At 40.9% G+C, this 25,828-nt stretch overlaps 1 protein-coding gene across 4 annotated transcripts in view; it reads left to right on the top strand.

Annotated features, from left to right (window-relative positions):
- Positions 1-9,112: 9,112 nt before the first annotated feature.
- Positions 9,113-25,828, top strand: part of Spopl (speckle type BTB/POZ protein like) — a 64,516-nt gene continuing 47,800 nt past the window's right edge. For all 4 annotated transcript variants that reach the window (XM_038337381.1, XM_042055467.1, XM_038337379.1 and 1 more), the window contains exon 1: positions 9,113-9,346. The gene's annotated coding sequence lies outside the window, so the exon portion shown is untranslated. The remainder of the gene's footprint in view (positions 9,347-25,828) is intronic.

The raw sequence follows: 25,828 nt of genomic DNA, 5'->3' as shown, positions 1-25,828 counted from the left end.
TGCAGGAAAATTGCAAAAAGACAGCACGGAAAAATGCCGAGGCGGGTTTCCCCCAGCATAACCTTGACAAGTTAACTGGTGAAGGACAGTATGCTGGTTTAGCAGCACAGATTGCATATGATCCTTGTCTTATTTTTGTCAAGAGGTTTTACACCCCCATAGAAATGGAAATTTAAATGTCTTTATCTGGTTATGCAGGGACATTGATGGCACTCAAGTGATGGGTAGGGTAATTGTTTCTGCCCTTAAGGAAGGTCAAGGTGGAGCCACTTTAAGGAATTGTTTTCAATATGGAAGGTCAGGACACAACAAAAAAAACTGCCCTGCAGGTAAAGGGATGGTTAATCAGCCCAGGAAAAAAGCCAGGTGTAGTGGCACGTGCCTTTAATCCCAGCAACTAGACCCAGCTACTAGAGACAGAGACTGGTGGAACTCTATGAGTTTAAGACCAGCCTGGTCTACAGAGTGAGTTCCTAGAACAGCTAGAGGCAGGATGCATAGTGACATCCACTTCTCCCTGGAATACTCTTATCTTTGTTATTAAGAAAAAGTCTAGTAAATGGAGGTTGCTGTAAGATCTTAGAGCAAGAAATGATTATGGACATTCTGCAGGGAAATCCAGACCCAACCTCCTTTCGTGAGTTGACACCTCAGGCAAGGAAATGTATTACTTTAATTGAGAAAAAGCTTGCCTCTGCTCATACTCATTATATTGACTATAGTCAGCCGTTGCTATTGATAATTTTTCCCTCTCAGCATAGTCCTACTGGAGTTTTTTGGCAGCGAGGACCCATCCTATGGGTACATGAACACGTGTCACCTGTAAAAATTATCTCATACCCATCAGCTGTGCTACGTGTTATTCAGAAAGGGCATAAACTTAATTTGCAAACCTTTGGAATGTTACCTGATGAGGTTATTACGCCTTATACCCAGGCAGAAATAACTTGGTTACAAAATTTTGCTGAAGATTGGACCTTGTTTTTATGCACTAATCCCTGCAAGTTTGATAATCATTATGGATCTTCCACAGGGAGAGCTGTGGTAGCCTCCCCTCCTGATTTTGATATTCAGCCTGTTGATACTAAATCTGCTCAGGTGGCTGAATTGATCGCTGTACAAATGGCCTTAGAGGAATATGCTGATATTCCATTTAACCTTTTTACTGATAGTCAATATATAAGCAAAATTCTTGCACCTTTGGAAACTGCAGCTTATATTGCCTCTGTATCTCGAGTCCAGACGCAGTTATTGGCTATTCAAACTTTGCTTTGGGCCCGGTCTGTTCCCATTTACGTAGGGCATTTACGGCTCATACTGACCTCCCTGGTCCCTTGAGCGAGGGGAATACATTGGCTGATCAGCTTACCCTCCAAATTTGTGCGGTTAGTCTAGAATCTTATGAAGCCGCGGAAAAAGCTCATAATCGTTTTCATCTCAATGCTGGGTCGTTAAGATTTCATTTTAAGATATCTCGAGAGCAAGCCACTGACATTGTTAAAAAATGTTCTCTGTGTACAGAACTTTTAACTGTTCCCCATTTGGGAGTTAATTCTCGTGGGCTTGCTCCTAATCATTTATGACAAATGGATGTTACCCATGTTCCTTCTTTTGGGCGTTTGCAATATGTTCACGTAACCGTGGATACATATTCTCATCTTATTTTTGCCTCAGCTCATACAGGAGAAAAATTACATGATGTTAAAAGTCACTGTCTCCAGGCCTTTGCCTACATGGGAGTTCCAAAAACTGTAAAAACTGATAATGGGCCAGCCTACACCAGCTCTGGCTTTACTAAATTTTGTTCTGACTTTTTCATTTCCCATAAAACGGGAATACCTTATAATCCTCAAGGACAAGCTATAGTGGAACGAGCTCATCGTACGCTCAAAGCCTATCTGAATAAAACAAAAAAGGGGGAATATGGTTTCACCCCCAGAGACCATTTGTCTTTTATTTTATACATTTTAAATTTTTTAACTGTTGATACTCAATGTCATACCGCTGCTGACCGGCACTGGCGGCCAGATTCTTCCGGGATGCCTCATGTTAAATGGAAGAATCTAGCAGATGGCACCTGGTATGGTCCAGATCCTGTAGTGGTGTGGGGAAGAGGGGCTGTTTGTGTTTTCCCACAGGATGCTGACAATCCAATATGGGTACCTGAGCGTCTGGTGTGTGCTGTGGATTTTCCCGTCCAGAAGCCTGGAGGCAGGACAGAGCCAAGAGATCAAGTAGATACTGGCTTGTCAACTGAAGAGTTGCTGGGATCCTGAGGAGCTAGCTGTTGTGGTCCGAGTGCTAAGGACCTATCTACCCATCCCATGATAATGCAGCCATTGCTGCAGCTGCCAGAGCAGCTAGAGCTGCTGGATTTTCCATTAGTCAGTCAGTTGCTTCTGCTTGCACAATGGAAACCCTCTTAGGGCAGGTGGCAAATGCCTTGGCCATTCAAATTGAGCTAAATTTACATATGAATATTGCAGTTAATTTTGCTACTGGTTGTGGTTAAAGTCCATTGCTAGGTTAAAGGCTTATTGCTGTTTTTCATCGACCCTGGAGTATACAATTTACTAATTGGCTCTTGAGATTATTCTAGTTTACTATACCAGGGTTCCTTTCACCAGTGCTGAGACCTTACTTAAAGGACTCCATTTTGGGCAGACTTATTAATATGTGCTGGTCATGGTGCCAGAGCCAGAGGCAAACTCAGGTCAATGTTGCCACGTGGCAAGTCCTCTTAGCAATTGCCCCAGAGAATCTTTCAGCACAAATCTGGCTGAACTCGGTGATGGGTGACTAGTGAGCCAATGACGGGAAAGGTTTTTGGGGGGCTGCCCCAACCTAAGACAGGAAATGTGTTTTGACCTGGATGCTTTCCCATGACGGGTAAGGGGTATTGCCTGACGTCCAATGCCACCCAAGACAGGCCTAGTCATAATTTATATAAAAGGGGGGGACCTGTAGGGCCCGGGTCTGCCCTTGTTCCTGGGGCTCATCTTGAGGACAGTTTCTGGTCAGATGACTAAGCATCCTGTTTGTTCCTGTGCTCCCTCTGCCCTGCCTGGTGATTTGTTGTAGGGCATTGTTGACTCTATTGTTGGTATGGTAATTTCCCACCTGCCTAGGTGGAAGTCCTTAGGCAGGAGTGGGGTATATAAGATTTTCCCCAAGGCTAAATAAACGGCATTCGGCTGATCTCCTTTCGAATGACCCAGGTCTCTTTGTGTGTTCTTTCAATCTCCAGGCCCTTGTCCCGACTCGCGTAAGGTACAGTGGCGCGCGAACTGTACCGAGGGGTAACACAGAATCGGGTGTTACATGGTGATATGCAAGAAATTCATCAGTATGGCTATAGGAACTGGCCTTTTCAGGCTCCCTCTCCTCAGCTGCCCAAGGAACTAACTGGGGGCGTCTCCCTGGAAACCTGGGAACCCCTCTAGGGTCAAGTCTCTTGACAACCCTCAGGTGGCTCCTTAAAATTAAGATATATGCTTCCCTGCTCCCAAATCCACCCTTCCTGTATCCCAAGCATCCCATTCCTCCGAGCTCCCCACATTCTCCCCTTCACACTTTTCTCTCCCAATCTTCCCTTGGCCCAGTCTCGCCCAACCCTCAAGTTCCCAATTTTGCCTGGCGATCGTGTCTACTTCCAATATCCAGGAGGATTACTATATCTTTTTTTGGGAGTTCACCTTCTTATTATCTTCTCAAGGATCCCAAATTTATAGGCTCGATGTCCTTTAATTATGGCTAGAAACCGATTATGAGTGAGTATCATAATCATGTTCATCTTTTTGGGTCTGGGTTACCTCACTCAGAATAGTGTTTTCTATTTCCATCCATTTGCCTGCAAAATTCAAGATGTCATTGTTTTTTACCGCTGAGTAGTATTCTAGCATGTATATATTCCACAGTTTCTTCATCCATTCTTCCACTGAAGGGCATCTAGATTGTTTCCAGGATCTGGCTATTAGAAATAATGCTGCTATGAACATAGATGAGCATATGCTTTTGTAGTATGATTGGGCATCTCTTGGGTAGATTCCCAATAGTGGAATTGCTGGGTCCTGGGGTAGGTTGATCCCGAATTTCCTGAGAAACCGCCACACTGCTTTCCAAAGTGGTTGCACAAGTGTGCATTCCCACCAGCAATGGATGAGTGTACCCCTTACCCCACAACCTCTCCAGCAAAGGTTATTATTGGTGTTTTGGATTTTAGCCAATCTGACAGGTGTAAGATGATATCTTAAAGTTGTTTTGATTTGCATTTCCCTGATAGCTAGGGAGGTTGAGCATGACCTTAAGTGTCTTTTGGCCATTTGAACTTCTTCTGTTGAGAATTCTCTGTTCAGTTCAGCGCCCCATTTTTTAATTGGGTTAATTGGCATTTTACCGTCTAGTCTCTTGAGTTCCTTATATATTTTAGAGATCAGACCTTTGTCAGTTGCAGGGTTGGTGAAGATCTTTTCCCAGTCAGTAGGCTGCCTTTCTGTCTTAGTGACAATGTCCTTTGCTTTACAGAAGCTGCTCAACTTCAGGAGGTCCCATTTATTCAATGTTGCCCTTAATGTCTGTGCAGCTGGGGTTATGCGTAGGAAACGGTTTCCTGTGCCCATTTGTTGTAGAGTACTTCCCACTTTCTCCTGTATCAAGCTCAATGTGTTCAGATTGATATTGAGGTCTTTAATCCATTTGGACTTGAGTTTTGTGCATGGTGATAGATATGGATCTACTTTCATTCTTCTACAGGTTGACATCCAGTTATGTCAGCACCATTTGTTGAAGATGCCCTCTTTCTTCCATTGTGTACTTTTGGCTCCTTTATCAAAAATCAGGTGTTCGTAGGTTTGTGGTTTAAGATCCGGGTCTTCTATACGATTCCATTGGTCAACTTCTCTGTTTTTATGCCAATACCAAGCTGTTTTCAATACTGTAGCTCTGTAATAGAGTTTGAAGTCAGAGATGGTAATGCCTCCAGAAGTACCTTTATTGTATAAGATTTTTTTGGCTATCCTGGGTTTCTTGTTTTTCCATATAAAGTTGATTATTGTCCTCTCAATCTCTGTGAAGAATTTTAATGGGACCTTGATTGGGATTACATTGAATCTATAGATTGCTTTTGGTAGAATTGCCATTTTTACTATGTTGATCCTCCCAATCCACGAGCAGGGGAGATCCTTCCATTTTCTGGTATCCTCTTCAATTTCTTTCTTCAAAGACTTAAAGTTTTTGTCAAATAAATCTTTCACTTCCTTGGTTAGAGTTACCCCAAGGTATTTTTTGCTATTTGTGGCTATCTTGAAAGTTGATACTTCTCTGATTTCCCTCTCTGTTTCCTTATCCTTTGTGTATAGGAGGGCAACTGATTTTTTGGAGTTTATCTTGTATCCTGCCAAGTTACTGAAGGAGTCTATCAGCTGTAGGAGTTCTTTGGTGGAGTTTTTCCGGGTCGCTTATGTACACTATCATATGATCTGCAAATAACGAAAGTTTAACTTCTTCCTTTCCAATTCGAATCCCCTTAATCCCCTTGTGTTGTCTTATTGCTATTGCTAGAACTTCAAGCACTATATTGAAGAGATAAGGAGAGAGTGGACACCTGTGTAGAAACACAAAATTGTCAGGGACAAATCTGTTTTTACAGTCAGTATGATAAATACCCCTGGGCAAGGATGGCTAACCAACTGCAAGGCCCACTTTCAATCTGGAATGTTTTTGTGCAGAGTTCATGAGCCTCACCAGACAAGCTTCACTGTAATTTATAAAACTGTCCCAAAAGTTCCCTGTACTTGTACCTGTGGGATACTTATGGAGTAACAACTGCAAATAATAAGAATAACCTTCTGGGTACCCAGGCCTTCCAGAGTTAAACTCATTTACCAGGCTAAGTCTGGCATGACTAAAATGATACAAAGTTTCTCTGCCATTCCATTGGATTGCTGGATCTGAGAGCTCTTCTGATATCCCTAAACCTTTCCCTACCTGGTGCTGGTCCCAACTACACTCATGCTTCAATGGGCTATTTCTAGGTTATGGATCCATTGGTTTTTATACCAGTTGTACCCAAAATACAGTCCTCCAACCGATTCAGTTCCTTTGGTGGCTATCCCAAAGTTGGCCAAAAGAAATGGAAGACTGGGGGTGCCTTATGGCTGCAAACCCCCTTCATAAAAGGACAGACTTAGGTGGAGAAATTGTCACAGCCTTAGGGATTTCAGGACGGCTCCAATGAGACTCAGAAGAGAGACACTTATTAGAAAAGGCCTCACTATCTAAAGTAGGACACAGAATTGGAATATTACAAGAAGAAGGAAAGGGTGGAGTACATTAACAAAATAAAATTTAGGTTTACAAGAATTAATAAAGACCAAAGAACATATTTTTTATAGAGGTAAGTGTCTCCTACTCACTGAGAGGGGGCTTGTACATAAGTCCAATAGGATCTGCAGGTCATTCTAGTTCAAATGTGATATGACATAGGCCAATGACCTATCCTTCCAAATGCTGAGGTAAAATCCAACCATATTTTCACTACTTGTGGTAACTCACTCCTCTGAAAGATAAGTCCCCACAACTGTAAATGTGAAATGTTGTGTCCTAACCACCCAAGTTCTTTGATTAAATGAGGCAATTAAATATCCTTTAGTCAAAAAAATCACAGGACTAGGAGAAATTATTCAAAATACCAGTGTTGTAACCACGGAACAACTGGCAGACAATCTAGTAAACAAAACACAATGACATTTCAGAATGTCATTTCAGACTGACGTAGGCTGCCTGCTTATGTGTGATAGTTGTATAGCTTGGTTTACTTGTGGAACCCCTGGCAGTGGGAGCAGAGCCTGTCAGTAATGCTTTGACTGGCTTTTAAGAAACTACTTCTCGTACTGGGCTGCCTTGCCCAGTCTTAATACAAAGGATTTAGGGGGAGGGGAGAAACTGCAGTTGGGATGTAAAATAAATATATAAATTTAATAAAAAATGAAAGAAAATGTTATTTGGCTTTTCGCTCAATGAGAAATGGAATGGGACCCAGACTTCACCCAAACTTGTTCTCTACTGTCCAGTCCCATAAAAAATTATCTATCTATATATATATATATATATATATATATATATATATTGTTGGGAGGAATTAATTAATAATACTGTTGTCTTATCAATTTATCATGTGAGGTTTCCAAACATCCATCAGTCCTAGAGGGATCTGGTGCACTACCTGCTGGTCATACAGTTACAGTATACCTCACTAAACAAAGTTTATGTTAATCATGATGTCGAGGAACTTTACTTACTAATCTTGCCTGTTAATGTTTCCCTGAGGGATATAATAGGGAAAACTCAATGACTGACTTCTGAATTTAAAATGGTTGATGGAAGGCTTCTTGAACTTCTGAACTAGACAAATGACCTCCTCCAAGGTGTACACATCTTTTCAGTAGGTAATGGTGGCAGAGAAATCTTCATCGTCATTGTTACCTATGGCAAATTCTGCTAAGAATTCCTGGGATGATTTTCTTGCTTGTTCTCTTCCCCTCATAAGGGCAAAACTGTCCCAGCTATTTTTCTAACTGTGCTCTCAGTAGGAATTATAGTACTACAAAGTCTCCCTTTTTGTATGTTACAGATGGTATCCCACTCCTATGGCAAGTTCCAAATATATACATCATCACCAAATGGCTGTCTTATACTTTGGCTTCTAACCATCAGTTAAGTTTTATCCTGGTCCCTTAGATAGATTCTCCTCTGAGTCACTCTGACTGCTGCCCCCACATTGTCAACCCTTTGTCAGTTCAAAGCAGCTAAGCAATTATTGCCTCCCAAACTGTTGGGCACAGTTAGGGTGATCTCTGAGAGACGGTAATGAGAGATCAAAGGTTAGACAGCCTTCCTGGTAGGCAGAAAGATAGGCATAGAGGCCTTGACTAGGTCATAAACATGCCATATTTCCAAATTGGCCAGTTTTTTCCTCATTATCTTGACTTGAGACATAAGTCTTGAAGCTTTTGTCTCCCACCAGTAAGCCCCCTGTTGATGGACTGTCAACAAATTCAGGGCATATCACACTACAGTTGTGAACCAATCAAACATCCTATCTGTCTTCAAACTAACCAACCTCCAAAGTAAGAAAGTCTTAAAAATACCCAGCCCTTGAGAAAAGACTGGATTTTGGCTTTCCAAGCCTCTCTGTTTTTTCAAAAGGTCTTTTTCTTTGTATGTCCCTGTTTCTTCACCTCTCAATAACTATCTTCCTGCAACTGATGACTGTTTGTGGTACATGAGATTTCTGTTGTTACCTGGGTATTCTGTTAACAAGGGGTAGATCTGTGATAGTTAAATTTGTCAACCTGGTAGGTCTCAGACTGACTACAAAGAAGGCACCTGAGAGTCAACATTCATCATTCTGCTTCTGCACAGCATTTGTAATGTGATCCGCTGTTCCTAGTTCCCGTCACCATGTCTTCATTGCCATGATTTACTGTATCATCCAACCATGAGCAAGTAAAATTACCCCTAGACTGCTGCCTTGTTTTTACATTGTTTCCCTCTAGTATTTTGTTGTAGGAACAAGACGAATAACCAATGTAAGTTTGCCAATTAAAATGTTCTAGTGCATCCATTTCTCTAAACTCTAAATGGGTAAATAGATGAAGCACTAACCACTGTATCCCACATTTGCTAAATTTTAATTCATTTTGGTTCAATCTCCAGTTGTTGACTGGTCTCGTAGAAAGAGACTTCTCTCTTGTATGAAAAAGTTCCCTTCAATCCCTCTAACCTAAAGAGTTTTTATCTTCCACGATTTACACACACTGATTCAGTTTTCAGTTATTAGTACTGACAGTTTGGGGCTCAGAATGGGAGGTAAGCAAACGTTACACCTCGGTGCATCCTAAAGGGCACTGGGACCTCCTGTTTTATTATTAGGTGGCACTTCCTGAGTTAGGAGGCATCAGGGGAAGCTTTGTACTAGGAGGTGCAAGGGCGAGGGTGGCAGTAAACTGCCTAACACTTTCAAGCCTGCAGCCCAGCAAGCAGGCACACCCGCCGCCGGAAGTTCCCAGCCTCGGAGCAGGAAGGGCTCCTCGGCGCACGCGCCCCGGTGACTAGCGGGCCGGAAACTGGACGCCCGAGCCCGAAGGCCGGGCGGGGGCTCGGGCTAAGCGCAGCCTCTGGCGGTGGCCGGGTGTGTTTACGGTGGGCGAGAAGTTTAGCAGCCTGTGAGAGCGAGGAGGGCGTCCGGGAGGAGGATGCGGCTTGGCCGGGGCGCCCGCTGTAGGAGCTCGCCGCCGCCTCAGCCTCGGCCCCCGGCGAGGGTCCGCCCGCCGCCCCGCGTGTCCGGGTAGGTGCTGCTGCCGCTGCCCGATTCCGGGCCGGCTCCGCTCGCCGCGCCGGCCGCCGCCGCTGCGGCCGGTGCCCTCCGGCCCTGTCCCCGGGGCCCTCCCTCTGGCGCGTCTGCTTCCTCGGGTCGACCCTGGCCCTCCCGGAGCCCGCTGCTGTGTCCCAGGTCCCCTTTTGCTCGCGTCTAACTCCCTCTTCACCTGCATCCAGGCAGCTACGCCTTTATGCCTTTCCCTTCCTTCCCAAAGCGAGCGGCTGCACCCCTCTGCCGTCTGCCCCTGTCCCCCTCTCCTCAAACAGGGCTATTGAAAACTGTCGTGCCTGTTAGCTCATTTTAGGGCGACTTTTCAGTTCTCCAGACCACAGGAGTGTGCGTCTCCAACCACACACTTGTCCCTAACTGCTCTCATTTACCAGGACGTGACAAGCTAATCCCGTGATTCAGTATCTAATTTTTAAATAACGACAGTTTGTCTTCCCCTTTTTTGATTTTGCTGGTGTCTTCCTCCTAATTCGCCCTCTTCTTAAGTATAATGTATGTTTGTGTGCTAACTCAAGGGAAAGGGATGTTAGAATTTTCTCCCTGGAAGAAATTGAAGGTCCCTGTAGAAATAAAAGCCGTCTCCTCTCTTTCCATGACTGATTATTATGGTTAAGCTGTCTGTCCATTCTTTCCACGTTTCTGACATTTCATCTATATCTGAATAATTCTGGGCTTAGTTTGTCCCGTTAGGAGGCTTTTCTTATTTTCTTCTCCAATTGGAATCCACTGTTTATTGTGCTGGAAACTGAAGTAGTAAAAGGCTTATAACTCAGAAAATCCCCCCCCCCCGATAATAAGAGTAGCAGAATATTTTAGATTATTATAGATTATTATTCCATCATTCTTAAGAGAAGTGTTGCCTCATGGTTAGGCGCTCAGAGAGCGTAGTTGAATTGCCAAACTCCCTACCTACCCCTGTTCTGGGTTTGAGAAAGTCATTTAACTCTTTCAGCCTTTAGTATAAAGGAGATGGTGATAAAAGTCTTTGGTGGTAGTAGTGCTTGCGGAAGTTAATGCACCTAAAGTACTGGGAAATGGTAAATAACTTCAGAAGTGGTACTTGTATCATCACTTCTTAGCCCCTCTTGATGGGATTGTTGGTAAGTTGCTGGTAGGAAAGGAAGGTAAGAATTGAGTTGCCCCAGGTGTGGTGTAGCACGCCTTTATTTCCAGCCCCCAGGGAAGCAGAGGCAGGTGGATCTCTGCGTGTTCAAGGCCAGCCTGGTCTAGAGAATGAGTTCCAGGACAGCCACAGCAGCTACACAGAGAATCCCTGTCTCAAAAAGCAAACAAACAAAGAGAGTTGCTTTATTTTTCTCACTTAAGATTTTGGATGTATGTATGATTTGTACTGTATTATGTGAATTAATATTTCTTTAAAAACACGGGTTTAACGTTACATTTCCTATTTTTGCATAGGAAAATTGGGGAGCCTATTTTAGATATCTGTTTGGAATGTGTAAAATTTTATTGTTTTGAGTACAAATGAAGTGACTTACCAGATTTTTCGTAGTGGGTGAATTACATGATGGTTTTAGTGCAACAAGTTAAACACTCAGAGCTGGGTTGGTAGTCTTCTTCATGACTTTGCATGCAGTAAAGCTCTGCCTCCATTTAGAAGAATGGCAGCTCTTGTCATTGCACCTGTTTCATGCATTCATAGTCCCAGACTTTTGCCTGATTACTAAAATTTACTCACCTCAAAGTTGTGACTTTTTTTCTGTATTTGTTTACCTTCTGTGAACTATCATGTAAGATATCTTTGATTCACTTCATTATTCTAAGTAATAAAAATTTGAATTATTTGCCCTTGTAATTACATAAAAATATATATGAACTTGTATTAGTTTCTTTTGTGTTGCTGGGATAAAATGCCATTACCAAAAGCAACACAATGAATTTATTTTAGTGTATAGTCTGAGAGGGAGAGTCCATACTGGTGGGGAAGGTGTCATCAGAGGCAATCTGAGCAAGAAGGCAAGATAATGCATATCTACCACACACAGAAACCAGAGAGAGCAAGCGTAGGAATAACAAGTCTTTCTCTGTCCTGCCAGCCAGCTCAACCTGTAGCTTAGGCTTGTTCCTAACTAGCTCTTACAGCTCAACGTAACCCATATTTTTAAATCTACGTTCTACCATGTGGCTTTTTACCTTTCATTCGGTACCTCCGACTTGTCCTGAGTCTCCTGGCGTGTGCTCTGTGTTCCTAGATTCATCCCCAGTTCCTCTCTTTGCCTGGAAGTCTGGCTTATTCGCCCTGCCTAGCTATTGGTCGTTTAGCTTTTTATTAAACAATCACAATAACACATTGTTTTACAGTGTAGTCAAATATCTTGCAACAGTTTGGCAATGCGGCAAGGCTAGAAACTCCCAAAGCCATTCCCCAATGATGTGCTTACTCCAGCAAGACTTGAACCACCTATATATTCCGTAGTTCCCAAAACAGTATTACCAGCTGGACCTAGTGTGGAACACATGAACCCAATGGGGACATTTCTCATTCAAATCATCACAGTACATAACTTGAAATAAAAATATTCTCCCATGTAGAGCCTGAAATGGTTTAGTAGTACCTATGGAATGTGCATTATGCTTTGGGTGACACTACCTTTGCCAAAGTTATGCCTCGGCCTAGAACAGTCCTAAGTTTTGCACATCCAGATTCTGTCTCTACCTTCTTTTTAGTTGTTGCTAAAATTAGTTTCTTGGTTTGCTCATATTTGCACTTGTTTTTTGGCTTTAAGATAATGTAGGCAGCACAACTGGAAGAAGAATAACTGACATAGAATCTGACTCTTAAAGCTTTGAAACAGAGAGAAGGGAGAAAATTGGCATGCAGTGTCTGTCTCTTGCTTAGCGCTATTTTCTAAAGGTGCAGTCCTTTAAAAATGTCTAATGAGTGTCAGTTGTATGCCACTCATTGGAAAACACTGAAGCCCTTGTCCATGGTCCCAGCAAAAATCAAAATTTTAATACTATAATGTCTTGCAGAGTATGTAATGAATTACTTCATCTCCGAAGCACCTTTCATGGTACTAGTTGTATACCACTCTTGAGAAAGTTTACTTCTGACAACAAACTAGTTATTGCTGTCAGATTTAATTTCTGTAGACAATTGGATAAGGAATGCTCTGTTAGAGAATAATGATTATGACCACCTCTCTGCCACCACCCTCTAGGGTGGCACTGACAGATGGCAGTAAGTAAGCAGATCCATTTAAATGAGGATTGGTAGTCATGTTTAAGATCATGATCAGTGACTAATGTTTATAGAACACTGTGTCATACACAAACTCATATTATTTAGACTGGGACTACCATTCCCTTTGTGCAAAATAGGAACTTGAAACAATACTGTTTGTGCAGTTGAGTAAGCTATGCAGTGACAACAAATGACTTCGAGTCTGTATCCTTTGCTACCCGCCCTTTGGGCTTGCTACCGTAGGTAATCGTCTCACCTTTCTGAATAGCTCACTTAGTTTTAAAAATTGGATCTATATGCTGAGGTTTCCTTTAGGTTGTTAGGGAAATAAAGCAGTGCTGTGTAGAGAGCACTTGGGGACAGTTTATCTGAGCCCGTATGTGTGACCAGATATGGAAGGCGTTTGTGTTTGATTGTCTTGCTCTTTGTCTTGTTTCAGCAATACAATAGAATGAATGTTCTTGTATGTCAGATGGCTGTTAAAGTTTTTAAAAGTTTGTGGAGTAGTTGTATTGTTAGTTCAAAGATCATGCTTGGAATGGCTTTGAATATAGCTGTAAGCATCATTTTTTGATGCAGCTCAGTGTTAGAATCGTGCACGTCTAAGATGCTGCTTTCTAGTCCAGGTACTTGGAGATAAAGTAATTTGAACAAGAAATGATTTAGGGTGGCAACAGTAGAGTTGAAGTAGCTTTTATTTTTCAAATGTTTGAAAGACAAAATTGACAGGACTTGGTTATGGACTAGATTTGGGATCTCCGAGAGGAGAAGGCTGGCTCCGGAAGGGTGTAGCCTGAGAGGCAAGTGTCCGTGACTAGTGGTATGATTGCCGCTGTGCAGTGCCTGCAGAGGACAGGAGATGGTCTCGGCTTTCCTGGCAGTGGAGTTACATATGGCTGTGAGCCTCCGTGTCAGTGCTGGAAACTGAACCCAGGTCCTCTGCAAGAGCAGCAAATGTGCCTAACCTCAGCCATCTCTGCAGACCCCAGGAAACAAATTGGAATGCAGCTGAGAAGTCAGTTAAAACTACAGAATACACTTTGGCTTTAGCAACATTCAGACAATTCATTTTTCAGCAGTCTGCCCCTAGATTTTTATGATTAAATTCTGTTTTAATTGCCAAAGTTACCACTATAAACATAGAGGGGGGAATCTATAATGCGACCCATATTTTCCTTCCTGAGCTCAGGCCCATTTTTTTAAGTGACATTTGGATTCTATACATATCTGCACTCCCTACCCTTAGTAATTTAAAGTCACTTTTAGAAGACTCACCATCGGGTACGAGGTCTAGATTTAGGTGTGCAGTTAAGAATTTGGAGTGTAGATAACAGCGGACAGGTAGAAGCATATTTGTTACTCTGGTGTGAATAGTGCTGTCAAAGCAGTTTGTTAGAGTTGCCTTGGAAAAAGAGTGGTGTTGGGTCAGAGTGTTTATCGGCCATTGGACTTGGGTGGAGTCGGTAGCATAGTAACTGAAAAGGGTAAAGAAATCCTTCAGGTGTTTTGACAGCATGTCTAGGCAGAGGTTATTAACGCTGTAGCTGGCAAAGCCTTGATTGAGCAGGATCCCAGTCAAGGAAAACAGTGATGTGAAGAAAAAAAGACTTAAGATGTAGCTTTCATTGTTTTGAGGTAATCTCTTTTGGTAGGTCAGACCCGCCTTGGACTTTAGTCTCTCGTGCAGGGAATGAATATGTTCAATCATTGCTTGCCCAGTAAAATGGGTTTTAAATTGTTTTTACAGCTCTCACCCCCACTGTGTGTGTGTGTGCGTGTGTGTGTGTGTGTGTGCGTGTGTGTGTGTGTGTGTGTGTATGTATTGTGGGTGTATGTGTATGTGTGTATGTATGTATATGTGTGTGTATGTATATGTGTGTGTGTGTGCTTGTATACACATACATACTTGCCACGGTGCATATGTAGAGGTCAGAGGACATTGAGGGAGTGATTTCCTTCCTTCCACATAGGTTCCAGGGATTGAACTCAGGTCGGTAGGCTTGGTTATAGGTACACTAAACTGCTGAGCCTGCTCACAGAAACATGGAAGTACTGTCTTTAAAATGAGAGAGAGGCTCTATAGTAATGTGCTACTGGAACGCTGTGTTATTCTAATCTAAGGTAGTCTCCATAAATTTTGTTATAAAGTTGTGACTTTTGAAATTTCCTTTTGCAATTTATTATCACCCTTAATATCTGCTGCTCCTGTGCTCTTCCTGCTTTTTAGTTCTGTAGGCCATAGTAAGTTAACAATCGGGCTTTTCATATGTTTTGGAGTTGTTGTCATCATTCTTTCTTAATTACTGGAATAATATCTGAATTGTGTAACATAATTATATGCAACTGAACTTTCCATAGCTAAAACTACCAAATTTAAAATTTAAGGGACTAGATGTGGTGGCACACACTTGTAATTCCATCATCCAAGAGGCTAGGATAGGAAGATTGTCAGTCCCAGGGACTCAGAGCAGTTTCTCTAAATACATAAAGCAATATTATCCTCAGAGTATTGTCTCAAATTCTGCTTGTGATAGGTTGCATGCATCCCTACCTTGAAAGTGCGCTGGTAATAGCACCTTTAATAACACCTGTAGAACAATAACATATTTAGAAAAACGTGTTCCCCCACCTTTGGGAGAATAAGTAGCTGAGGGGAAGAAGCCTGTGAACTGGGGGAGTTTCGGGTAGGGGAGATTATGGGAAGAGCTGGGATGCTAGCATGGACTTTAAAATGTGTAACAGGTACTTGTGATACTGAGGGAACCTGGAGGGCGGCAGAGGTGGGGTATGCTGATAACACCTCGGATAGCCATTTGTCCCTTTTGGCAGTGATTACTTTAATGGATCCTTTGGGAGAGGGAACTGGCTTCACAAGTTCCTGAGGAATGCTGGCTTTTGTGCCATCAGGAAATGGAGTTTCTTTGGACCTGACAATTTACTGTTGATTATGATTTTTCTACATTGTTTTGGGGAATTTTCTGTTTATGACAGATACTTATTTGTACTTTTCTTGTAGTGTTCTGATTTGGTTTAGTATTAAGGTTATGATAGGTTGGATCTTCCAACAGTTTGTAAAGAATTGTTCCAATTTCTCTTATTTTTAGGATTATAATATAATTACATCATTTCTTTCTCCTCCCTTTAAACCCCCTTTTTCTTTGTTGTTACATGAATACACATACGTGCTTGTGTGTGCGTGTGTGCGCATGCACACACATACACTCTCTCTCTTAAATATAATCTGCCCAGTCTGTGAATAATGTTACTTGTATGTATGTTTCGGGGCTGGCCATTTGAAAGTGGATAGTCAGTTGGTCTCTCTCTGGAAGACTTTTCTCCTACTTTGAGTGTTCCTTTGTTATCTACAGTTCTGTGTACAGGCTGAGGCCTTGTGGTCTTTTCCCTGTATACTTAACCATGTCTGTTGTGCCTGCACAGCTCATGTTTAGGCAGTCATGTTTGTGAGACACATGTTTGTGAGCACAGCTGCTGACATTATGGGAGAGAATTTCACATCAAACTCCCTGAGTTTGCTAGCTTTTATAATCTTTCTGCTCCGTCTTTTACAATCTTTCTGAGCCTTAGGTTATTTAGTATACATGCAGTTTGTTTCTTAAAAAATATCATTTTAGTCTGCACTTCATTTTTGACTCCACAAATATATGAGGTTAACTATATACTCATGCATTGTTAATAACTTTTTAATTTTTTTTCCTTTTCTTTTCTTTTCTTTCTTTCTTTTTTCAAGACAGGTTTTGTCTGTAGCTTTGGAGCCTGTCCTGGAACTAGCTCTTGTAGACCAGGGTGGCCTCGAACTCACAGAAATCCTCCTGCCTCTGCCTCCCAAGTGCTGGGATTAAAGGTGTGCGCCACCACTGCCTGGCCAATATCTTTCTTTTTAAAGGTTGTTTTGGTACATCCACAAATTTTAATAAGTTGTCTTTTAATTTCATTTAATTTAGTGTATTTAGCAATGTTTTAATATCCAGGTGTTTTGAGATTTCTCAACCATCTCTATCTTTGATTTGTAGTTTAATTCCACTGTGGTTTATGAACAGTATATATAATTTATGCATCTGTAACCTTATAATAGTGAGCTGTAATTCTAGTTCTTCCATATTCTGCTGCATTAGTTTTATATCATATCTTATTTTTTAGCTATCCTGATTGCTATAAAATGATATTGCATTGTGAATAGGTTTTCTTGAAATAAACATGACTTCTTTCCTTGTAGACATACTCAGGGAAAATGGAACAGAGACCTGTGTAGTCTCACAAAATCTGTAAGATGGTCTCAGTTTACCAGATGCAGAATATGAAACAAATTTAAATGTTGTTTGAGGAAAATAAGATTCTCATAAAAATGATAACTTCCCAATATTATTTGTTAGTGTTTGTCAGATGATACATGTCTGTGTAACTTACTACATATGGAACAACTTTTCAAACTTGGCAAGTAAGTCAAGTTTTTTAGGCACTTATTAAGTTAATCTGCAATATTGCTACAGCTTTAATTACACAGAAGTGTAATATACTGACTGGTGACCTACTACCAAGGTTGTGATTGTCTCTTTTGTTCTTCTGTAAGATTTTGTTACATTTTAAGGAGAGAAACACTGTCTACATGAGTTTACTGTTTCTAGAACTGGAAATGACCAAATATTGAGAAATTAAATTTCACTATGGGCTCATAAAATGTTTATTTTAATATTTAATCTTTTGTTATATGTCTGTTTAAAACTTATATTTCACTGAAGGTTAGTAGGTTTTCTTTTTCTAATTGAGTTATGGAATTAAAGTCACAAATAAAATATTTCTTACAATGTATCTTTTGATTGGGACTATTGTAGTTAAACTCTTACTGATTTAATATTTTATTTGATAATTTCATACAATCATGCAGTGTAGTTTGCTCATATTCATCCCACTTTGCTCAGTGTTCCCCTACTTAAGCTTCTCTGAGGAGGTCTGGGAGCTGTATTGATCTGTTGCTATAGAGATATATATTCAAGGGCAATTTGGTGCTGTGCCCATTTCGAAAGAAAGTTGTCTCAATTAGAGTTATCATTGCTGTGATAAAACACAGTGATCAAAGCAGCTTAAGGAGGAAAGTGTTTATTTGACTTACATATCACAGTCCATTGAGGGAAGCCAAGGCAGGAACTCAGACTGGGAGGGCAGACACATGGAGGCAGGAGCTATTGCAAGGGGTCATAAGTTGTTGCTGTTAAATGGCTTGCTCTTCATGGCTTGCTTAACTTGCTTTCTTTTAAAGAATTCAGGAAACCATCTCAGGAGTGTCTCTACCCACAGTGCCCTACAGGACTGTCTGTTTAGAGCCTGATCTTCTGGAGGAATTTTCTTAATTAAGGTTCTCTTCTTTCAGAGGACTATAGCTTGTGTCAAGTTGACATAATAGTAGTCAGCACATAAGTTCATTCCTAGGGCCCATGAGCTCTCCTGCCATGAGCTCTTGGCCAGATTTACAGTTCCAGGTATGCATTTTCTCCTGTGTAGCTGTTCATAAATTGAATCAGAAAACAGTTGAATATTATAAGCTTACCTTAAAATATTTGTGTCACTATGGCATCATGTACATATCATGCCAGGCAGGAGTTATTTTAGCTGCTGGGCTTCACAGATAGGTAAGACTGTTGATATTTCTCTTTCAACAGCATGGCAGTTTCTCTGCTCTCTTTGTCCCATAGACGCTTCCAAATGATCATTTAGAGGTTTAATTTAATTAGTAATGCTTGACCAATAGCTCAGACTTAGTACTAGCTAACTCTTACATTTAAGTTAACCCATATTTCTATGTTTGTCATGTAACTCAAGGCTTTTTACCTCATTTTCAACACGTCCTGCTTATTTGGTGACTGACTGGCATCTCTCTTGATTCCACCCCTTCTCATCTGAGTTCTCAGTTTGTTCTGCCAAACTTCTCCTGGTTGACTATCAGTCAGCCAGCTTTTATCATTAACCAATAGGAACAATCCATATTCGCAGCATACAGAAAGATCATCCCACAGCACATAACACCCTGTTGTACTATGAAAGTTAGCCATCAAGAAGGATGCTTCCCAGTCAGTATCCACTGTAATTCTCTGTGCCCTGAGATCAAAATGTGCATTATCTTCCCAGGAGGGTCTGGTGGGCATCCAAGAGCAGTGGTAATAGCCTGTAATATTTGTATTTATTTTTGGATGTGGGAGATCTAAACTCTTATTGAATATAGGTTATATTAGAATCCTCCCACATTAATTAGTAATCAAGGAAATGTTTACAAATGTGGCTACAGCTAATCCAGTGGAGACATTTTTTTCAATCGAGGTTCCTCTTGCCAGATGACTATAGCATGTGTCAACAACAGCAACAACAGCAAACCTAACCTGGACAAACACTGAGGATTAAGAGTCGCAAATTCATTCCTGCCATGAATGATATCGGAGATATATTTTATGCTGCTCCCTTTATTGGCTTCTTTGAGTTCTAACAAAAAGTATATTTCTGTAGCTTGTGATATTCTTTAATTGCTAACGTAGGAGTAAGTGACAACTACCGATATTATCCAGGCATCTCTAGTGGAACAGAACAGATAGCATAAATGTATATATATTTAAAGGGGAATTGTAGGTTGTAGTCTGACTAGCCCAACAGTGGCCATCTCTTGACATAAAGGCTAGGAATAGCTGTTTAGTCCACAAGGCTGAATGTTTTAGCTAGTCTCTAGACTACATTGGAATCTCGAAGAAGGTTCTAATGCCAGTTAAGGAATGAACTTGGCTCTTGGATGCACACCAGGAATGAACTGTGAGAGTGAGGCCAAGCAGGCTAGAAGCAAAACTTCTCACTTGTTCTTTTACATGTGTTGGCACTAGAATGTGTAGCCCAGGTTTAAGGTGGGAATCTAATCTCAAATGATCCAGACTTGGTAGGTCTTCCCATCTCAAATAATTTATTGAAGACACTCTCACAAATGTGTCCAGCTGCTTGACTTTTAGTTGATTCCAGATATTGTGAAGTTGACAGCCAAGATCAGCCATCACAAGTGTGGAAGTGTATATCAATCGAAAAACTGGTCAATTCATCTTAGAGCACACTTACTGGCTCTTTAATAAATCTGTGTGGCATGATGGAGCTATTACTTTATAGGTCTGTGAACAGTTAAAGTGACTCTAGAACAGCCTTGGAATTGATTTATAATTTTACAATTTAAGTTGTAATAGGTATGTTTGTCTAGGACCTACTGTTATGAGTAGTCTGAAAGCTCTTGTGATATTTAAATATAATCTCTTCAACTAGTTATATCATCATTTGGTAATACTTTTACTTTGAAGCAGATTGTTTGACAGCTGTGTTTAAAAAAGTATTAATTGATGAAATCTATATTCTTTGAAAGTTGTTATTCTGTTTTTTTGGAGCCTTTTTGTGCTTTATTCATCTACTCAAATAAAGGTGGTGATCTTAAGGAATAGAGGATTTACCTGGAGGTGATGGTAATGGAACAGAACAGTAAATTGTTAAGCATGCCCTCTAGAAAGTGTTGGAAGTGATACCATGTGGATTTCATGTTTGATATGGAAGATAATTGTAAGCAAAACTGGTGACAGAACAGGGATATATTAGTAGAAAGGTATTAAAGGATTAAATCTGCTATAAAAAGGTAAAGCAGGATTTATTTTCAGAGCTAGTAAAGCTATCCAACAAGTTTACATGAGAAAGATTGATAGCATGTTAAGTAGATGAGATGTAGAAGGCCAAGGAATTTGTTGCTAGTAGGTTGAAAGTCAATAGGTGTGAGGAGTAGTCTTACTGATGTTTGGAATAGTAAAAGCTTAGAAGTGAAATCTCCAGTAAACCAAAGGGGAAGAGATGATATAGCAATGGAGAAGAGCAAAGAGTTTAACCCCTGAAGTTGTCAGTTTTGGCAGAAGGTTAGAAAAGTGGTCTGGAAACGACGATGAGGAGTTGGAGGAACCTGGCTGTCAGTGCTGCTCCATCTTCACATGAGTTAGGAAGGCCAGTGAGTTTGGGGGGCATTGCTTATCTACTTCATCTCTCTGATCTTTATTGTCTTTGTCTAAATAGACCAATTCCTGATCTGTTTAGAAACTTGTTCACCATATGCTAAAGAAATGGGGAAAAAAATCAGTGTGTTGGAGTTCTAGAAAAAGAAGGATTGCTTAAATTTGTTTGAATGACTTAAAAACAGATAAAACAAATTTTTAAATATGTATTTTAAAATATGTAGTTAATCAGTTGTAATGAAACATTTCTTTCAGTTAATAGAGGAAATAATAGTATAAGTATTTTCATAAACTAGCGGCCTGCAGTTTCTTGATTTTTTTTTTATTTTTTAAGAAAAGATTTTACTTCCATTTTTATCATGAGTATATGTCAGTGTGATTGTATATATGAGTGTGGCATCCTTGGAAGCCAGAAGCCAGCTCAGAATCCCTTAGAATTAAGAGTTAATTCCAGTTGTTAATTGTAAGCTACCCAGCATGTGTGCTGGATACTAAAATCAGGTCCTCTGCAAAGGCAGTGTGCACTCTTAACTGTTTAGCCATCCAATCCCTTGAGTCCCTCTTGATGGACTTAAGATGTTTCAGAGACTATTTTATACTTAGTTGGCAGGAGGGTATTGCAAGATTAGTGCAGAATTTTTGATAGATACTGCTGCTCCCACCTCTGGCAGCTAATTTGCTTTGGTGTTTCTTTTGTTCTTATAGTAGTGAACTTTTCAGTGAGTTATAGCAGACTAATAATAAGGGACAATGAGTAAATAAGTCAAGCAATTCAAGGTCAAAAGTTCTGACCATTACTTTATGAAGCAAGCAGAAAAATAAGAACTTTTATGATTTTATTTTTAAAAAAACATTAATCAATTCTTTAATAAAATCTTCTTGAAACAGTAGAATTAGGGAAAGAGGAGAGAAATGAGAAGGGTAGCTTTTATTTGGTATGACAGTTTCAGCAGTCAGGTGCCCAAAGTCAATATCAGTGCGCACAGAATTAGTAACTGACAGTGCAGAAAGCATCCTAAATACTTTATAGACCTTACTTGTTACACACTTGCCCACTCTAGTTTTTCTGTGATTGACAAATTAGATATTTCTTTTCTGAAAAGAGAAAACTAAGGGCCAGAAAACGAAATCAGTTTAAAGGTTATAAAATAGTCCTTTATTTTTTCCAACATAATATTTTTATTGATTATTTGGGCATTTTATATAATGCACTTCATCACACTTGTTTTCCATTCCTCCCAGACCCACCCTTCCACCCTTGTGATCTTACCCTTCCCCCAACAAAAAAGAAAACAAAAACAAAAACAAAAAGAAAAGTACACCAGATCCAATTCGTGTTGCCCATATACTCATTGAAACATGGTCAAATTCCCAGTGACCAGCCCCGTTAGTTAACTGAGGTTCCCCCCCCCTCCATCCATCAGCTATGAAGAGATGTATTTCAGCATCTTTGTCACAGTCTTTAAGGACTCTCTTCCCTAGGTTCCTGCCTACACTGTTTCTTTTCTTGGGGAGCTTGGAGGGTATGGCACAGAAGCCTTCAGTGTCATAATTCTTAATTATGAGTCTTCAGTCTTTGATACCACTGCAAAAGAAGCTTCTGTTCCATTACCAGCCAGTGGCAATACGGATTATGAACTTCCACATTGCTTCAAATGCCAGCATGGACCATGAGCATTCACATGACCTTTAGCGGCAGCCCAGGCCACAGATATCCACATAGCCTCCGGTTGTAATACAGGCCACCAACATCAACATGGTCTCAGGTGGCAGCATGGTCCACAGACATCCAGATGTTCTCTGGCGGTAATATGGGCCAGGAACATAAACATGATCACAGGAGGCAGCACAGACCACGGACACCAACATGACCTCCAGTTGGCCACCAATATGGCCTCTGGAGGTAACACAGACCATGAACATTGACATGGCCCTGAGTGGTAGCATGGATCGTGGACACTGAAATTGTGTCCAGTGGCAGCATGGATCACAGACATTGGCCTACAGTGGCAGCATTGACTGCAGTTTACCAACATGGCCTCCTCCAAGCAGCATGGACCATGGAGGCCTTTTGAGGATGCTCCCCTCCCGCCAAAAAAAAGCCGTTCTCTGACTGAGACATCCTGCTACTGCTCAGAGCCAGGGTGATTGACTGCATAACACATTCAAGACTGCGGGATCTCCAGGCTGCTGTGCTGCACACCTTGTTGGTGGCCCTTCTCAGCAATGACATGCCTCTTGTCCACCTCAGCTATGTTCACACACTTGCTGCTTTCGTTCTAGTTTCACCTCTCTCAACCACAGGCACCACTCCATTCTGCCATCTTTCCCACCTCTACAGCACAGAGTGGCATTGCAAACTACAGTGTGTCACACAGTATTTACCCCCGACCCCAACAGCTTTACATGCAATACTTATTGCAACAAGTCTTTGATCTGGTTCAAGATTGCTGGTTTCTGAAACACCATAAATACTAGACTATTGCTGAGAATCATCTGGGATATCCTGTTGTTGCCCAGAGTCCGGATGATCTTTTAGCAGGTCAGGGTGTCCAGAAGCAGGATCTGTGAGAACTCCAGGTTTGCTGCATACCTCTTTGCCCTTGGTACTGGCCACCCCACGCACTTACTGGGTACAACCATTGTGCATGCAGCCCCGTGAGCTGCAGAAAAAGTGGCTCCATGTTGCAGTCCTGGCATGCTTGCCTGATCCTGCAGGCAGACTGAGGACCTGTACCGGCGGTACCAGCGGTCGGAGGGGTTAGGAAATAATCAAAATAGTCCTTTTATAATAAATTAGTTTTAATAAAAGGGGAAATAAGGGAACTTACAGAACCAAGGGTCCAGCAGAGCAGAAGGTAACACGGGGGATAGCAAACGGGCTCCTTCCGGCGCCCCGATCCTATTTAAGGGTCTTCTACTCCCCTGGGGAAGCCACGCCTCTGAACGCAGGGATTGGGCCAGCTGCCCCAACATCTCCCCCTTTTGTCTAAATAAGGCAAATACAACTATATACAACGGGAACAGATCATATAAAATTACAAGAAGTAAACAATATCAGGCGAGGAGCATATAACAAAAAATTTTTCTAATCACTCTACTTTGGGAAGTCTAAATAATGTAGAAGGTAGCTACCATTATCTAATCTTCAACCCCATCAAAGATCTGAGAAGGAAAGTAATATTACCAAAGCAACCAGGAAGCACAAACGAGAAACTTCCAAAATGTGCAACAGAAGACAGAGACAATTGACTATCTGAGCAACCACACGAAGTCTTGATAGCAATGTTGAGGCAACCAACTTTGGCTGAGGCCTGAAAAAACCTGACATACCATTATACAACGGCAAGGAACCTTTAGTAGAACTATCCTATCCTGTCTTGGCAAGATAAGACAATTTTGTTTTATCCACTTATGGATATTTCGTACTTTAGTCAGTAATGGAGGTATGGGCTTTTCTTTGCCCCAAGGCCAGTTCTGCCAAGTAGAAGACAAACTCCCAGTGGAGTGTCTTTGGTGCTCAACGTTCTCTCGGGAGTAGAGCATTGTTGCCAGGAGTGATTGTGTCTCATAAATACAAAACTCTAGGTTAGATTAAAGGCCATGTTCTACAGCTCTTCAAAGAGGTCGAAGATTATGCTATCTATACTAAATACAACCTCTATGTGTCTAAAAAACCTGATTGTCCTAAATATAAATATGACCAACATATAATTCTCAACACTTACGTAACTGTATGACTAATAGAATAGACAACTGTGCAATAAATGAAGACAGTGATTTCCGAATGTAAACAGGGTCATTACATAAATAATATCAGAGGTAGAAATGTACATTGCAATATAGTAAACAATGTCAATATAACAATTGTTTCAAACAGAGGTAGTATCATACTCTCATACAATGTTCAATATATCAATATACAAGAATCAACACTCATATAGTTTTTCAAAAAACAATAACTCAAAAAAATCAATTATTCCTTCAGATCACCAGTTAATCCCTCCCCCCTTTTTTTGATATATATATATATATATATATATATATATATATATATACACACACACACATAATTTATACCCCTGAGTCCATATAAAGCCTTCCACAACCCGACAACCCTATACCAGCCACCAATTAGTGTCCCTAAACCTGAGGGTAAACTTTGTTGGGAGGGGGGGCATCGTCATCTAAGATTGCTTTCAGCTGACATAGGGGCGACTTTTCTTCTCAGGGGTTACTGTGAAAGCAAATGATGGTAGAGTACCCAGGGTAACATTTTATCTAGGAAAAATGTGTCCAGCCTCTGAATATTTTGAGGAAATGAGGCCAGAATGTTGTCAACAAGGACCAGCCAAACTCCAATGACATGTTCCTTTGTCTGCTGCAGCTGCATTCCCATTGGGTTGCCGCCTCTCCCTGCACTGCTCTGCTCCACCGTCTTTTCTTCCAATATCATGAGACCACTTTTTAAATGCATCTTCCCATAGGACCTGCTTTATTTATTTGTTCCAATAATACTGCATGCTCTGCAGACTCACTCTTCTTTGTTGCATTTCCCCTAGAGTCTCCAGCCCTTTGTTTTTTAAGTTAACAAAGTTATATACATAGATTTATAAGTGTCACTTTAGTGAGCTTTGATAGAGGTATTCAACAACTCAATGGAGATATAATCAATCCCATAGTTCCATGAAGTTCCTTCAGGTTATGTAATTCCTGGGAGAATTCACTTCATGGATTAAAAAGTAGATAAAGCTGTTAGAGATAAGCACCATGAGAGCATCTAAGTTAATAGCTGATAGAAAAACGGATGGGGAGCCCAATGATAAAGAGTAAAAAAGCAAGGATAAGCCTAAAAACCTTATATGAGTAAAATTCTTTCTTTCATTATTCCTGATAATGCTGTTTTCTAAGTTAATTCTATTTTTGAGTTTTATATTAATACACAAATAAGACTATAAGTGCTTTCTCTGTACCAGACACTAGTAAATATCTTCTGTGTGTTCCTCTTGAACACACTAGAATTTTGAATTTATTATTCTCCTTTTATGAATAGGAAAGTGAGGCTTAGAGAGTCCACACTGCTTTTTTCTTTTTTTGTTTTTTTGTTTTTTTGTTTTTTTCAAGACAGGGTTTCCCTGTAGTTTCTAGAGCCTGTCCTGGAACTAGCTTTTGTAGACCAGGCTGGCCTCGAACTCAGAGATCTGCCTG

The sequence above is a fragment of the Arvicola amphibius genome, chromosome 7 (genome assembly GCF_903992535.2).
Source record: "Arvicola amphibius chromosome 7, mArvAmp1.2, whole genome shotgun sequence".
Taxonomy (NCBI): domain Eukaryota; kingdom Metazoa; phylum Chordata; class Mammalia; order Rodentia; family Cricetidae; genus Arvicola; species Arvicola amphibius.
Note: the sequence above shows the minus strand (reverse complement) of the source record. Positions and strands in the feature narration are given on the sequence as shown.